The sequence below is a fragment of the Salvia hispanica genome, chromosome 2 (assembly GCF_029641045.1).
Source record: "Salvia hispanica isolate PSC_SH4W2 chromosome 2, Shi_PSC_v1, whole genome shotgun sequence".
Classification (NCBI taxonomy): domain Eukaryota; kingdom Viridiplantae; phylum Streptophyta; class Magnoliopsida; order Lamiales; family Lamiaceae; genus Salvia; species Salvia hispanica.
The window spans coordinates 17,866,850-17,882,523 of record NC_142693.1 but is presented as its reverse complement, the minus strand read 5'-3'; the positions used below and the strand labels follow the sequence as shown (position 1 = coordinate 17,882,523).

The following is a 15,674-nucleotide window of genomic DNA, read 5'->3' as shown; positions in this document are numbered from 1 at the left end:
TTTCTTTCATTTGTCTCTCAACATTCTCATCCCTTCAAAAAATAGAAAAACATAAAGAGAAAAACCATGCTGCGGTCGATGCCTAATTTTGCATTTTGGCCACAACGGTATACTCCCTCTGTCCCATTAGAAATGAAACATTTTCCTTTTTAGTTTGTCCTATTAAAAATGAAATGTTTCTAAAAATAGAAACAATATCCTCTCTACTTTTTCTTCTCTCTTCATTAACTCACAAAACAACACTACCTAAAATCTTGTGCCGAAAAACAAATGTTGCATATTTAATGGGACGGAGGGAGTATTTTATTTTTGCTTCTCTGCAGAAACATTTTCCTATCTGATAGGTAATTCTGTCGCCACCCTTTTGATTTCTGTATGTATTTCTTAGTCTATCATTTGATGATTCAATCAATTGCTCAATATCTAATAGGTAATTCAATCATGTTTCCTGGAGAATCCACCTATTCTTGAAACTGCGAATATCTTGTTTCGAGAACATCTTGTTGAGTTAAAGGTTGAACAAAACAATATCTTTCGTCCTCGTCTTTTAGGATAATACTGGAGAAAGAGTGCGGATGAAATACTTAAATCCAATCTAATGGTTACATAAATCTAACGTTATAATGAAGTAAATACAATATTATAACTCGAAAAATCTTAGGAACTCAAAAGGAAAAAATATGAAAATTAAAAAAATTTAAATAAATTATAAAAAAACTGTAAATTATTTTCTCCCCCTAAATGATGTCAAATGATTAAACACCATGCGAAATTATAAGATCGATCCGCAAGCACCGTGCGAATTTCAAGTATTCTGATGCATAACGTTCTTGGCGCATTTTCAACGTCCCCAGTGAACTTTCATCACCCACTTTCCTCTACATTTCAACTTCATGATCTCGTGTAAATCATCAAAGACTAGCCTTTGGAGATGGCTGCATATTTAATATGAGATCAAGAATCTTGAATTCTGTTCGTAACCATAAATTCAGTTTCTTGGAAGTGGATGGCTTATGCAACAATACATAGACGATGTCATTGTCAACGTGTAAAAACAGAAACAACATAAGACATCTAATTATTATACTACCTCCGTCCAAAATAAAGGGCAATTGGTGTATGACACGGGTTTCAATATAGAATTGGTAAAGTAAGAAAGAAGAGAAAAAAGTAAGAGAGATCGAAGGAGAAAAAGTAAGTGGGACGTAGTGCTAGTGGAATGTGTAGGGTTATTATTTGTAGTAATTGAGAAGTAGTGCTAGTGGAATGATGTGTAGGGTTATTATTTGTTGAAAACTTTCCATAAATGAATGTGCTCTATTTTTTTTAGTGAAGTACCTAATTGGGCCCTAGACTTGTATGCTCTCACTTTTGCGGTGTCTAAATAAAATTAATATTACCAGCGGTACCCAGACTTGTAGTTATGCACGTTTGAAGGTTTTTTACACTTTTCGTCACTTTTTCTGGACATTATAACCCCCCAATGGGTGAAGGGCTAATTCGTCCACGCAATATCTTTCTCTGTCTACAGCTGCCACAGCTGCCAGCCTTTTCATCTACATTTTGATTTGAGTGGATTTTTGGACAAAGTTTGAAATGATTTAATATTAGTTCATGTACAAAGAGTAAGCAGATGGAAGAAGAACCTAATTCGCCGGAAGAGATGGAAGAACCTAATCCACCGTCGTACTCCATTTCCACAAAATTTGGGCACCTATCTTTGTGATTTTAATTTCTTGGGTATGCAAAATGATGTTCTCTTTTGTTAGGTTTCAGTGCTCATTCTGTGTGTTGTTGAGATTAGAGGTGGGTAATTGATGACAAACTAAACTTATCCATAACATTCACACAATAGTCAACAATGCAATATACTAAAATTTATTTGATTACGTTACAACATTTGATTACGTTATCAAAGTAATCAGAAAGGCAAAAAGTGCAAAAAGAAAACCACCAAAAGCAAGTAAAACAATCAATCTGTCGTTGCTTCTACCTCTACCTTCTTCACTGAAATTTCCATTGCTTTGAACTTTTCCTTCGGTTGGACAGTCTCTCAAACACTCCGCCGGACCTTCGGTTGGGCAGTCTCTCAAACACTCCACCGGAAGAAATTGCATCCACCAATTTTTCCTTTCTTCTCGCACACAAAGTACAACATCCCGTACGATGCTCGCCTCGAATCGGCAACTATTTTCAAACAAGCTCTTTCCCGACACCAACACTTCTCATACTGGAATCTTAGCCACCTACACCCATTTCCTTGTTCCGAACCATTAGTAGACAACGTCGACATTTCTAAGGTGGCGGTCGTACAACTGCAAAATATACAAACCCAAGATGCAAATAAAAGAACAAAAGAGGGAGGAAGAGATGAAGAAGAGATGCACAAAAAAATTCAAATGTGGACGAATGATGTAGCGTACAAGTCTAGTTCCCAATCTTGGGAAGAAGAAAAGTAAGAAGATGAATGATGTCTGCGCAGGCTGGCAGCTGTAGCCAGAGAAAGATTTTGTGTGGACGAATTAGCCCTTCACCCATTCGGGGGTTATAATGTCCAGAAAAAGTGATGAAAAATGTAAAAAACCTTCAAACGTGCATAATTACAAGTCCGGGTACCGCTGGTGATATTAAATTTGTTTAGGTACCGCAAAAGTGAGAGCATACAAGTCCAGGGCTCAATTAGGCAGTTCACTCTTTTTTTTTTATGGCCAAAAATGGTAAATGTGCCCTATTTTTTTTGGACGGAGGGAGTATATGATAGTTCTCTTTCTTGTGCCTCTACCATTCCCTTTGTGCTCTTCACTATTGATTCACAGCAATAGTACAAATGCACGCATTTCATTGTTGGAATATCACTAAGTTCTGCACGGATCTCCTTCCCATGTACTTCATCAAGAAGAACGTGCTTGAGGTATGAGAAGTGAGAGCTCTCCATCACCCAAACACCACCCAATGAACAAATATTTGCCTTCAACCGTTTCCATTTTCCTCTTACGAAACGTCCAAATACTAACCGGAGCTTTTCAAGAATGGGGTAATGTATTAACTTTTTCCAATATGCATTATGTTATGTTTGTACCACTTTCAAGATTCACCCTCTTAAGGGACTGTGGAAAGGTAAGGTTTCGAAACAAATCACCCGTTAGGCCGTCACATGACTCAATATCCTCATCGTCATCAATCAATAAATTAGTCCCAATTTCTTAATATTGGGAATTCTACGGTGAGGGTATGTAGATTCTCCATGATTACAATGGAAAGATCTGGGAGACACCTAATTAAGTTAAGGCATGTTCCATATTTTAACCGGTGCATCGATGGTAAATGTAAACATAGGAGAATGAACAATTATTGTTTGTAGACTCAAGTGGAGATATATTGAGGTAGGAAGTTGGAAAAACTTTCCTCTTGACGTAAAAACAAGCAGCCTCAAATTAACCAACTCCAGCAATTTTTTGAGTTGAACGTCTTCATGATAGCTATACATGTACGGACATATGGTCTAGAGTTCATGGCATCAACGACTTTTTCTTCTGGAGTGCTTCTAGGAATAACTACACGTTGTTGGCTATGCGTGCCTTGAGGACTATGTTGCCCGAACACAACATAAAACCTCTCATTTTCAGCTTCTCTCAAGCAAATGTCTCTTGCCAAATCATGGAGTTTGAAGTACTTCATCTTTCATGTGTTTCAAAACTTGTGAACTATAATTAGATTCCTATCAACTAGTTCCTCTAAGTACTCTTTCACAATGGTTTCCAAACATTTGCCACTTATTGATTTTATAAATCCTTCAGAATTCCATAGCTTGATGACTATTTGAGACTAAAATACCGATCTCCTCAAACATTCCCAGATATAAAATGCATGTATTAAGATAAATTGACTAATGATTGTAGCACTAATGCACCGGATCCCATCAGAACTCCGAAGTTAAGCGTGCTTGGGCGAGAGTAGTACTAGGATAGGTGACCCTCTGGGAAGTCCTCGTGTTGCACCCTTTTACTTTGGATCCATCTCACTTTTGGGCTAGGATCACGTGTTGGAACGATATATTTTGATTCTATTCACGGGTTGGGCGTGTGCCTAAAGCCCCCACCCACACTGGGTGTCTTTGATTAGAAAAAAAACTTCAATATTTTCAAGCAAAGTTTGTCATTCTCTGAGTTCAGTAGTGAAGTTGTGTAGTTCAGCCTAAAAGATGTTGACATCTTCAAAGATATAGGAACCACAAATTCCGGGACTTGTCTCTGATCTTTGAGTGAAATGATCTACATTATTTCTTTCTTGATCAAATCCATGTCTTCTATCACCTTCTGCTATAAATAATTAGGAGTATTTATTTTGCACATTCATAAATTAAAAACACTATCTTGAAAGGGGTTGACAGAAGTAAAATAGGAAATTTGTAAAGATTCAACCAAAATTTCAAGGACATCGGAAAAAACTCAAGGCAAAGTCAAATTAATAACATGGATTGATAAATGACAAACTGTCGTTATAATTTTTGTGGTAACAAGACTTGAAAATCGCAGTTTACAATTTATCTCCGTCAATTCTTTCTTGACCAAATTCAAATCCATGTCTGACTCAACTTATTTTTAACACAAGTATACCCGCAAGTGTACAAGGCTAATGTAGCAAATAGTAAGCAAAGAGTATCGTATTCACAGAGACAATGAGTATCAACCTAATTACCACGAACCAACCTCAACTACTATCTAGATGAATTGGAAAGTTTTGGTTTTACTAAATCTACTTAAAGCAATGTAAAAGCAATTAAAAACAACTAGAGAACTAAAAGCAATTAAAAGAAAACAGATGTAGATCAAGGATGAGAGAAGGGTAGAATCCTACAGGATCGATAACAACTATCCCATGCTCAACTAACTTCCAAACTATGCCAACAAAGGGTCTCAAGGGTTAAGCTATCACTAAGGTAAAACTATATCCTCTCCCGAAGCATACAATTTGTAGATTGCTACCTAGAACCGAAGTGTCCTTCCTAGAACTAAGACAACAACTCCTAAAATCTCCTAAGATACTTAGCTTCATTCAAAGGATCAAATCTGTCGATTATATTGGCAAAGACGTCAACTTCTCTTCTTTCACATTAAACTACTCATCTCCCGAGTATTGTAGTAAAATCTGCATGCATTTATAAGGTGATCAATCAAATAAATATATAAACACAAGAGAAGTTAAAATAACCACATGAGCCAAGACATAGAAATGTAAGTTTTATGTCTCACATATGATATGTGACTTATGATAGAATCCTGAATAGAATTGGATTTTTCATATAATACATGTATTTGGTATAAGACACATTTTCCCCTTCCCCTGATTAATAAGCTATCAATAACTATTAATATAATGGGACGTTTTCCTAAATTATAATCATTCGATTAGGCATAATATATTCCCTAAATTAGTCATTAAGTTTGACTAAATATATGTTTCTATACTAATAAGGAAAAGGAGAATATATTAACATAATTATAGTATATGTATGTGTATTTGATTTAGTCATTAAGTGAAGGATTATTTGATTCCTTTGATTATTAATGGACGCATATATATATTTATGGTTTGATATATTATGGACTACAAAAATTAAATCAAATTGTTATGATCAATTATTTAATTTGATTTTGGTATTACTTGGTAAAACAGAAACGTCCTAATTAACTAGTCACTTTGATGGAAATGGCTTTAAGGTTTGATAATTAGGATTTGTCATCTCTCTGCCTATATATACAAATGTGGTGATCCCATCAAATCACACACATTATAGAGAACACATAAACGAGGGAAAGAGAGAAACAAATCCTAGGAGTTAGAGTTGCGCCACTACGCCGAAAAGAGTTCAAGGAAATCGTCTCCTCCTTTCTCAATCGCTTCCGTTATGGATCACCAAGGTATATTTCGATCCTATTATGTTTATGTTTTTACGTGAAATACATGTTGTTCGAAGATCTTACTTTATTTATATTCAATTATGTAATTTTGAATATATGATGATAAATAATGTCCAACATATGGTATCAGAGCATGGTTGAGAACTCATGTATTTTGGTATAATTGAAACCATATTATAGATAAATTAATTGAATCTGTTGTTTATTTAATATGGTCAGCGCATCGTGAATTCAAATTTATTGAATTCAATTATTAAAGCTTTATCTATCCATCTTGTAAATATCTATGGTCTATATATTTGCATTTAGTATTTACTTTTTTAGTGTATGATAAAGACCAAAATTTAAATTCAAGATAATATATATCATGCGCATGTCATTATATTTAATAATTTTGAACGCTAAATGATAAATTACTCAATCATATAATACATGAACGGGACATTGAATGACATACTGATTTTTTTTTAAAATTAATTCTTATATAAAGGAGGAAATTACAAATTACAAATAAACTCCTAAGAAAGAAGGAAATTACAACTGAGGACTCGAACTCGGCACCTTATACATTGATGTCTTAGCTCCTTGCCATTAGGACAAATGCTCTAGACAATAACACATGATTTATGATTTCACAAAATTTAATTAGCAATATTTGATCAAATTTGGACAAGTGCGGAAAATTGAATGACATGTGATTTATGATTCAATGCACATAATATATGATTTCATAAATTTTTAATCATGTATCTTTTGGGGTCTTTTTATCTGACAATTCTATAAATAATCATCATATTAGTATTGTATGACATAATGGTAACCTCTTTTTTCACATTCTATTATGCAATATGATCCTTTTTAGCAAACATATGTTTTTTTTATTGAAATATTTCTTGAATGATGAGTAAGAGAGACATCGAGGAAGTCATAAGCTTCTCACAAGATGAAAAGGACTTGATTCATATATAGGATGTATAAGTCGCTGGAGATGGTTACATTTCGCATTCAATGCGCCTCTAATTTTTAGTTTTAATTATATGATATATAGATATTTGTTCCATTTTATCTAATTTTCTCCCATATTAAAATATACTATTATTTAGTCTATTTTAATTATTTTAAATATAATTTATAAAGTCATATTATTTAAATTTTTAGTATTTGATATGATTTATTTTCACAGTATATTTTTTTTATCCCACATATTATAATAAGTATGGAGTCATTTATTATAATTAAAAATAAAGAAATAAATTATTTTCATCATTCTCACTTTCTCGCATATCGTAAAAGCCGCTCACCACTCCTTTTATTTTCCTCTATTTTCATTGCTTTTTTCGTTCGATAAGTATTAATCCCTAATTAATACTCCATATATTACTCTTATATATCCTCAGATATGCATTAATTGCTGGAAGAAAAGCCTACGAAATCAAGGAGCACTGTGAAACTCATTTTAGAAGGGGAAGCAAATAAGATGTCATTTTCCCTTTCAATTTCGGCCATCCATTTTCAAGATTCAATGCCAAAAATATGGCCTGATTTATTCTTTTTAATTCATTAAAAAAATAGAAAATGACTTTTTATGGTATACACTTTCACGTCGGTTATGGAAAGTGCTTGATTCTCTCCATCCAAAAAGATTTCAGCGGTTTTATTCTATGATTCCACAAATATTTCTTCTCTTTCTTCATTGAAGACAATTGTTTTTCTTAAAATTTCTGGCGAAATTCGTATAGTTTTATGATAGGGTTTAAGTTCCCTATCGAGAGATTTGTAGAGCACTCGAAGATTGAACGGAAAGAAATCGATAATTCCCTAGTTGAAGTTCTAGGGTTTTGGAACAAGAATGAGAAAAGAATATTTATTTCTTAATTCTCAATAATTCATCGTCTGCGAGATCTCCTTTAAATAGGAGAGGAAATCTAAATCTAGAAGAAATATAAAATATTCTATGAAATTATAAAAGATATGCTAAATCTTAAAGATATGGTAAATAGGAAAATAAGAGAGATTGTTGACGTTGCTGTTGCCGAGCTGACCGGGCGCGCTTGGTTGGATGGCTCGACTAACTGCTGGTGTGGTCTGAGTCCCTATCAACTCTCCCTCCCAAGAAAACCGCCTTGTCCCCAAGGCGTAGATGACAAAAATGCAGCAGTAGACCAATCTTATAACTCCATGTTCTAAAGCTCGAATTTGAAGCAACACACACAGCTTACTACGAGCAGCCAGATATGCCTCCTCTGCCGCTGATAGCTTAGCATCTGATCTTGCCATCTCCAATGCAATTTGAACGTCTAGGCCTACCTCTACACTCTCGAAATTAAGTGAAGAACTAGGATTCGCACTTGTCTTATATTTTATGCCCATGCTCTCATTAGCTAATAAAGGGCCTGCAAATATTGGCTGCCTAAAGCACGAATTGTGGTCAGACTCATCTACCACGCCAAGAACGACCTCTTCCAAGGCCCAAGAGGCTGCCTGGGCTGCCATACATAAGTCTGTGACAAGCGCAGCAGTCCAAGTTCTCCCCATTCCCAGACCGAAACCACCTCCAATGATGACGAAAAGTCGCGGTGGCCATGAGTCGAACTTCAGACAACCCCTCACACCTATCGTGAACTTCAACAAACACTTGACAACCCCATCTGCCTCATCATGCTTAGAAACACCGAAATGATGAGTAATCATGCCCTCTCTCGTAGTGAATAACCGAATCAGCGAAAACTGATTCATGTTATGAAGCCATGGATGAGAGAAGAACCCATTGATAACTCGCTCCCCATCTATATTGTATCCGAGTAGGCGTGGCTCGTCCTCAATCGGAAAGCAAAGGTCTACGTCTCTTGATTCCTGCAACTGAAAAACACCAATGTTAAAATTCCCATATCTCAGTATCAGCCACCTGGAACCTCTAAGAACGGACGTAGTCCCATCAACTGCTTGAACTTTTACGGCACTCGAGAGACATGGCCGCATAGTATAATTGTCAAACTCATCAAGCAAACCAAAACACTGAATGTTCAGCCCAATTATAAGCCACGATCTCGGCAGACCAATGTTGTAGAAGCTCCTGTTATCAACGAACAGACATCCCTTTCCATTATCCCCACAAGCTGCTATCCCAAAATCGGCAACCAGACCTAAAATTGAATCAGCAACACCACTCTCAACTATGAAATTCCTATCAGCAAATTTGGCAACAAAAGACCCTCCTGGATCGAAGTCATGATCTCGATGTACGTCACCAACTGAGTGTTCACCAAGGCTGTGCCAAAGCTCCAAAAACGTTTTAGCATCAACCCATGGAAAGTGTTCACCAATGCAAAATGCTCGGCGAGCAAGAATGATGGAATCCCATTGAAGGGTTGCACTTCTCCACTTTAAATCTTCACAATGATTCATCGTCGTTGTCATGGAATGCATCAAATCCAAGAGACTACTCTCTACGTCAAGGTCCCGCGGAAGCGATGGTGGAATCAACAATGTGAAACCTGTCACAACATTGTGAGGGATCGAACGACCATCACAGGCGAGTGACTGTTCAAATCTAAACAATTCTCCATCACCTAAACTCCGCAAAGTATGTTGCTCTAGGCATGGCTTCATATTATTACAAAAGGATGGCCTAGGACTAGCTGCATATAGAGGATCTTTTTGCGCAGATACAAAAGAAAGAGAAGCAACATTACCTTCAACCTCATGGCTAGAAATCTCGCTCTGCTTGCGAACCTGTTGTGATGCACACGAAAGAGCTACTCCCTCATCAGGAGCATCAACAACGATAGGAACTGTATCGACCACTGATTCCAGCATAAGTTTTTGTGAATCCCCTTCAAATAATTCCGGAGCAAAGTGATGATATGAACCAGTTGGTTGTTCAACTTTTAAAGCAGCAAGGGCAGTATCTCCAGCTTGATATGCATCTGCTCTATTTGATACCCAACTCCCCTGAACAACAGTCGGAATTTGATGCACACGATCTACTACGATTGACAGCTCCTCCACATTTAATTCCCGAGCAGAGTACTTGTGATGTTCTCTGGCTTCAACATCCGCTAAGTCACCCTGTATCTCACCTAGAATGTGCCTCCCCATGGTAGTATCCCCACCTATGTGATATTCGTCAGAAATCATATCACACGAGACATCTTCATTGCTGCATAAAACTGGAGCTGCATCCGGAATTGAAGAATCCAACGTGACTTTGTTTGGTGCATAAACAATAATCTCAGATTGATGGACATCGTCTACCATATGTGAATGCCCATCAAGGAACTCGGGGGTAAAATGATGATAGACTGCCACCAAGAAATCCTCCCAACCCTTGCCGGGATTATGACCAGTCCAGTCAGCCATCCAGTCAGACGCCGGGGGATCAAACAAGTATTGAGTAAGGTACAGCCGATCGGACAGAGGTGTATAGTAGTGGTTGTAATAATTCTGCATATGACAAATCCACTCGGCTGCATTCTGTCCGTCAAAACGAGGAGGATCGACTCGTAGGCGCGGCAAGGTTGCAGGTGCTACGCCCGGTGGTGCCTGCGTAAGCGATGGCGGTAGCTGCCATCCCGGTTCCACAGTCGCTCCAGGTGGAGGGTCAGGCGGCTCCTTCGTCGCCATAAAGCCGGCAACGGCAAGTTTGGCTAAGGTTTCCTCGAGCCTTCGATTCAGCGCGTCATGTTGTCGTGCGAAGGACTCCTGCTCGAGCCTGTCTGTTAGGAACTTCTCGTCATGGTTGGCAAAATGGATGTTCATGACCGATGTTGTAGTGAGAATATGTGGTGGGAGAAGAGTAATTCAAGAAAGCACCAATTGATAGGGTTTAAGTTCCCTATCGAGAGATTTGTAGAGCACTCGAAGATTGAACGGAAAGAAATCGATAATTCCCTAGTTGAAGTTCTAGGGTTTTGGAACAAGAATGAGAAAAGAAGTATTTATTTCTTAATTCTCAATAATTCATCGTCTGCGAGATCTCCTTTAAATAGGAGAGGAAATCTAAATCTAGAAGAAATATAAAATATTCTATGAAATTATAAAAGATATGCTAAATCTTAAAGATATGGTAAATAGGAAAATAAGAGAGATTGTTGACGTTGCTGTTGCCGAGCTGACCGGGCGCGCTTGGTTGGATGGCTCGACTAACTGCTGGTGTGGTCCGAGTCCCTATCATTTTAACTTCTCATTTAAATTCTATTTTATCGGAGCGTCCTTGTATTGGTTTCTGCATATTATCGTTTTATTGTTGTTCTTCAACAATGGAAGAAGGTAAATCTTATTAGAAAAGTTTTTGTTGAGATTAAACTGATTACTGCACTAGAAAACCGTTTGGTTGGAGTTTTTGTTCTTTGCAAAATAGATTTTTCCAAGTTTTGAAGTCTATGATTATTGTTCCCAAGTTTCATTTATTCCCAAGTAGAGAAACAATGGTTGGGGCTTGGATACAACCGTTTCCTAATTGTACCAGTGTTGATTGGTCTCGCATGGAGTTTAGATAATGTTTCTGCTAGGGTTTAGATGAGGTCTCTGATAGGTAGTAGTTCTAATGGCAATTATAGACTATTTAATGCAAGATTTTTGTTGTATAATGAATCTATTTGTCCTGTACTATATTAGAGTTTTGTTTAAGATTTGTCATGTTTGCTTATTTGGGTCACGTTTCAGTTATTCCCCAAGGGTTTAGCCATCCTTTGGGCTAGGGTGTATTATGTAGTTAGTACCACAACCGTTTCCAAGGAGCACGAGTTTAGTTATGGTCCCGGCTAGGTTTTAGTAATCGAGGCGGCTAGGGAGTTGATTATTAGATAAACTTAATGTACATTTATTAATGTGTAATGTAAAGTATTGACCAAATAATGTACGTTATTTTATATGTAATGCGTATGTTAGCTGACACTTGTTGTTTGTGATTGTATACAGTGGTTGTTGTACCTGAATGTTCTCCTGATTTGAAGCCTGTGGTTGGGTAGAAGTTCAAATCACTAGATTTTGGTTTCGCGTTCTACGATGTATATGCCCGCGCTGTTGGTTTTGATACGCGCAAATCACAAATGAGGAAAATAGATGGTGTTACTACTTGGTATAATGTTGTATGCAATAGGGAAGGCAACAAGAAGTCGATCGAGGATGGCCAAGCGAATGCACGGTCTAGTTTTTCGCTCAAACGCCGACGGTTATCCAAGCGGTGTGGTTGTAAAGCGAGTATATCATTCAAGTTCTCTTCCGAAGGAGGAGTTCCAGGTTATATTATCGAGGAGTTCAACGAGGTTCATAACCATTATATGGTTAAGTCAGAGTATTAGCAGTTTATGTCACTCAATCGAAAGTTGGAGGATGTACATCACCAATTCATTCTTGATTGTTCGAAGGCTAATATAGGCCCCACACTTATGTTCAATGTGTTGAAGAAAATTCTCGGGGGTTTTCAACTTGTTGGTTGCAATGTTGGGGATATCAGGAATGTTTCTCGAGAAGCATTCCGAGAAACATTCCTGATATCTCCAAGATTGCAACCAACGAGTTGAAAACCCCTGAGAATTTCATTCAACACATTGAACGTAAGTGTGGGGCCTATATTAGCCTTCGAACATTGAAATTTGTAAGATTCAATCTCATCCACTCATTTTAAAATCTAAAGATGTAGATTTGATCTTAATTTTGGATTATGATGGTATAAGCAATGGAATATGAACCTAGTTTCACCTTTATATATACTTTTGAGTTTTGAGGGCTAAGTTGTTTCAGTATTTTTGTGTTAATCTGCCTATAATATTTTTGTGTGTAAATTCCATTATCATCTTATTTATTATAATATTTTACGATAATGATTGATTTTGCTCATTTTAAGGTCCCCCACAAACGTGTGGAGGGTGTTTCCTGCTGAACAATCAAGTTACACGAAATTTGCACCTATAGATCTAGTTAAAGTTTAAACTATTTTATTTTATTGTTTGGCTTCATATACTATTTGTCATCAAATGAATTGCAATTTCATAGTATACTACAGTCATTTAAGGATAAGAGAACCACATACTTATACTAATTATTACTTATCCTCTCTATTCGTTAGTGTAGTGATATTTCATTTGGACACATATTAGCTGTGTTAATAAAGTAAAATTGTGAGACAATAAAATATCAGAAATAATAAAAATACATATATAGTATTATATAATGTTGTATTTTGCTTACAAAAGTAAGTAAACTAATTGTAACATCCTTTTTAATGAAACTTTTTTCTCTGGGTTTCATTCTCTATTACTCTTACTTCACTAATCACATATTAAAAAACTTAACATTTTAAAATTGGTCATTTTCTAGTAATATTCTATCATTCAAAGTGAAATTCAGGTAACATCATGATTGTTCAGTCACTTTGATAAAAAATAGCTTAAAAAAAATACTCTCTATTACGAGAGAAATTAAGAGTCGAGTTTTAAAAAATACTCTCTATCACAGATGTCTTTTCTTATGTTAAATATATTTATATATATTTATAAAGGTAGTTTATTTTTTCATCCTCATTTTCTGCAACGCCATGGCAACTGTTTCTTTAATGGAACATGAGTTGCAGAAGTAAGATACGAAAGATGAAAAGGACTTGATTTTGAGGATTTATAAGCTCGTGGGAGAGAGGTAAATAACTATAGCCTCTGTACATGATTAAATAACTCACTTTGATTTGGCACAAGTTTTAAGAAATTATTCGACTTTGTGAATAAAAGTAGATGACGAAAAGTAGTGGAATATGAAATCCATTTTTAGATATAATTTTGTAATAGAATGTGAGAATATTAAGATAGTGTAACGTGAGATGTACTTATTAAAAATAATAGAAAGAAAAATTAATATGTCTAGCCGGTAGTCCATTATTTAGTACCTATATTTATTTAAGAGTGAACTACCTAATTGGGCCCTAGACTTGTATGCTCTCACTTTTGCGGTGTCTAAACAAAATTAATATTACCAGCGGTACCCAGACTTGTAGTTATGCACGTTTGAAGGTTTTTTACACTTTTCGTCACTTTTTCTGGACATTATAACCCCCCAATGGGTGAAGGGCTAATTCGTCCACACAATATCTTTCTCTGTCTACAGATGCCACAGCTGCCAGCCTTTTCATCTACATTTTGATTTGAGTGGATTTTTGGACAAAGTTTGAAATGATTTAATATTAGTTCATGTACAAAGAGTAAGCAGATGGAAGAAGAACCTAATTCGCCGGAAGAGATGGAAGAACCTAATCCACCGTCGTACTCCATTTCCACAAAATTTGGGCACCTATCTTTGTGATTTTAATTTCTTGGGTATGCAAAATGATGTTCTCTTTTGTTAGGTTTCAGTGCTCATTCTGTGTGTTGTTGAGATTAGAGGTGGGTAATTGATGACAAACTAAACTTATCCATAACATTCACACAATAGTCAACAATGCAATATACTAAAATTTATTTGATTACATTACAACACAACATACTGATTACTTTATCAAAGTAATCAGAAAGGCAAAAAGTGCAAAAAGAAAACCACCAAAAGCAAGTAAAACAACCAATCTGTCGTTGATTCTACCTCTACCTTCTTCACTGAAATTTCCATTGCTTTGAACTTTTCCTTCGGTTGGACAGTCTCTCAAACACTCCGCCGGACCTTCGGTTGGGCAGTCTCTCAAACACTACGCCGGACCTTCGGTTGGGCAGTCTCTCAAACACTCCACCGGAAGAAATTGCACCACCAATTTTTCCTTTCTTCTCGCACACAAAGTACAACATCCCGTACGATGCTCGCCTCGAATCGGCAACTATTTTCAAACAAGCTCTTTCCCGACACCAACACTTCTCATACTGGAATCTTAGCCACCTACATCCATTTCCTTGTTCCGAACCATTAGTAGACAACGTCGACATTTCTATGGTGGCGGTCGTACAACTGCAAAATATACAAACCCAAGATGCAAATAAAAGAACAAAAGAGGGAGGAAGAGATGAAGAAGAGATGCACAAAAAAATTCAAATGTGGACGAATGATGTAGCGTACAAGTCTAGTTCCCAATCTTGGGAAGAAGAAAAGTAAGAAGATGAATGATGTCTGCGCAGGCTGGCAGCTGTAGACAGAGAAAGATTTTGTGTGGACGAATTAGCCCTTCACCCATTCGGGGGTTATAATGTCTAGAAAAAGTGACGAAAAGTGTAAAAAACCTTCAAACGTGCATAATTATAAGTCCGGGTACCGCTGGTGATATTAAATTTGTTTAGGTACCGCAAAAGTGAGAGCATACAAGTTTAGGGCTCAATTAGGCGGTTCACTCTATATTTAAATGTCACTTTCAATTCACTATTAGTACCTATATTTGTTTAAATTTAAAAATCAAGTGATGATTTGGTCCATTAAGATGGTCCTCTAAGATGGTCCTGCCTAATGATTTGGTCCATTAAGATGGTCCACTAAGTAATGAATTAAATGCATGAAGACAACTCTCATCAGTCATCAACGTAAAGAAAATAAGAAATCAAATTTTACACTAAACACAAAGATAGAAATACTTTAAAAATCTTTGCATCATTAATTATCTTGTACGTTAGCTATGTTGTAATATTCCTTGTGAACTTTACAAGTTTATGAGTCTAAAAGAGTCTTAAACTCAATCTGAAACCAACATGAACTTGATCTCTTTTAAAACCACAAAAATAATCTATACATACACAAAAAAAGAATTCGAGTTTGGAAATAAATCAGAAATTCTAAGGTTAAGTACGACAC

The 15,674-nt window shown here is 36.3% G+C and overlaps 1 long non-coding RNA gene and 1 pseudogene across 1 annotated transcript; one reads left to right on the top strand and one right to left on the bottom strand.

Annotated features, from left to right (window-relative positions):
- Positions 1-3,882: 3,882 nt before the first annotated feature.
- On the top strand, positions 3,883-4,001 carry LOC125202865 (5S ribosomal RNA; annotated as a pseudogene).
- A 10,338-nt stretch (positions 4,002-14,339) lies between these two features.
- On the bottom strand, positions 14,340-15,169 carry LOC148931705 (uncharacterized). The gene is made up of 2 exons (XR_016134861.1): positions 14,601-15,169; positions 14,340-14,564 (listed from the first exon to the last, which is right to left on the bottom strand). It is a non-coding gene; the product is annotated as an uncharacterized LOC148931705 (long non-coding RNA).
- Between the last annotated feature and the right edge of the window lie 505 nt (positions 15,170-15,674).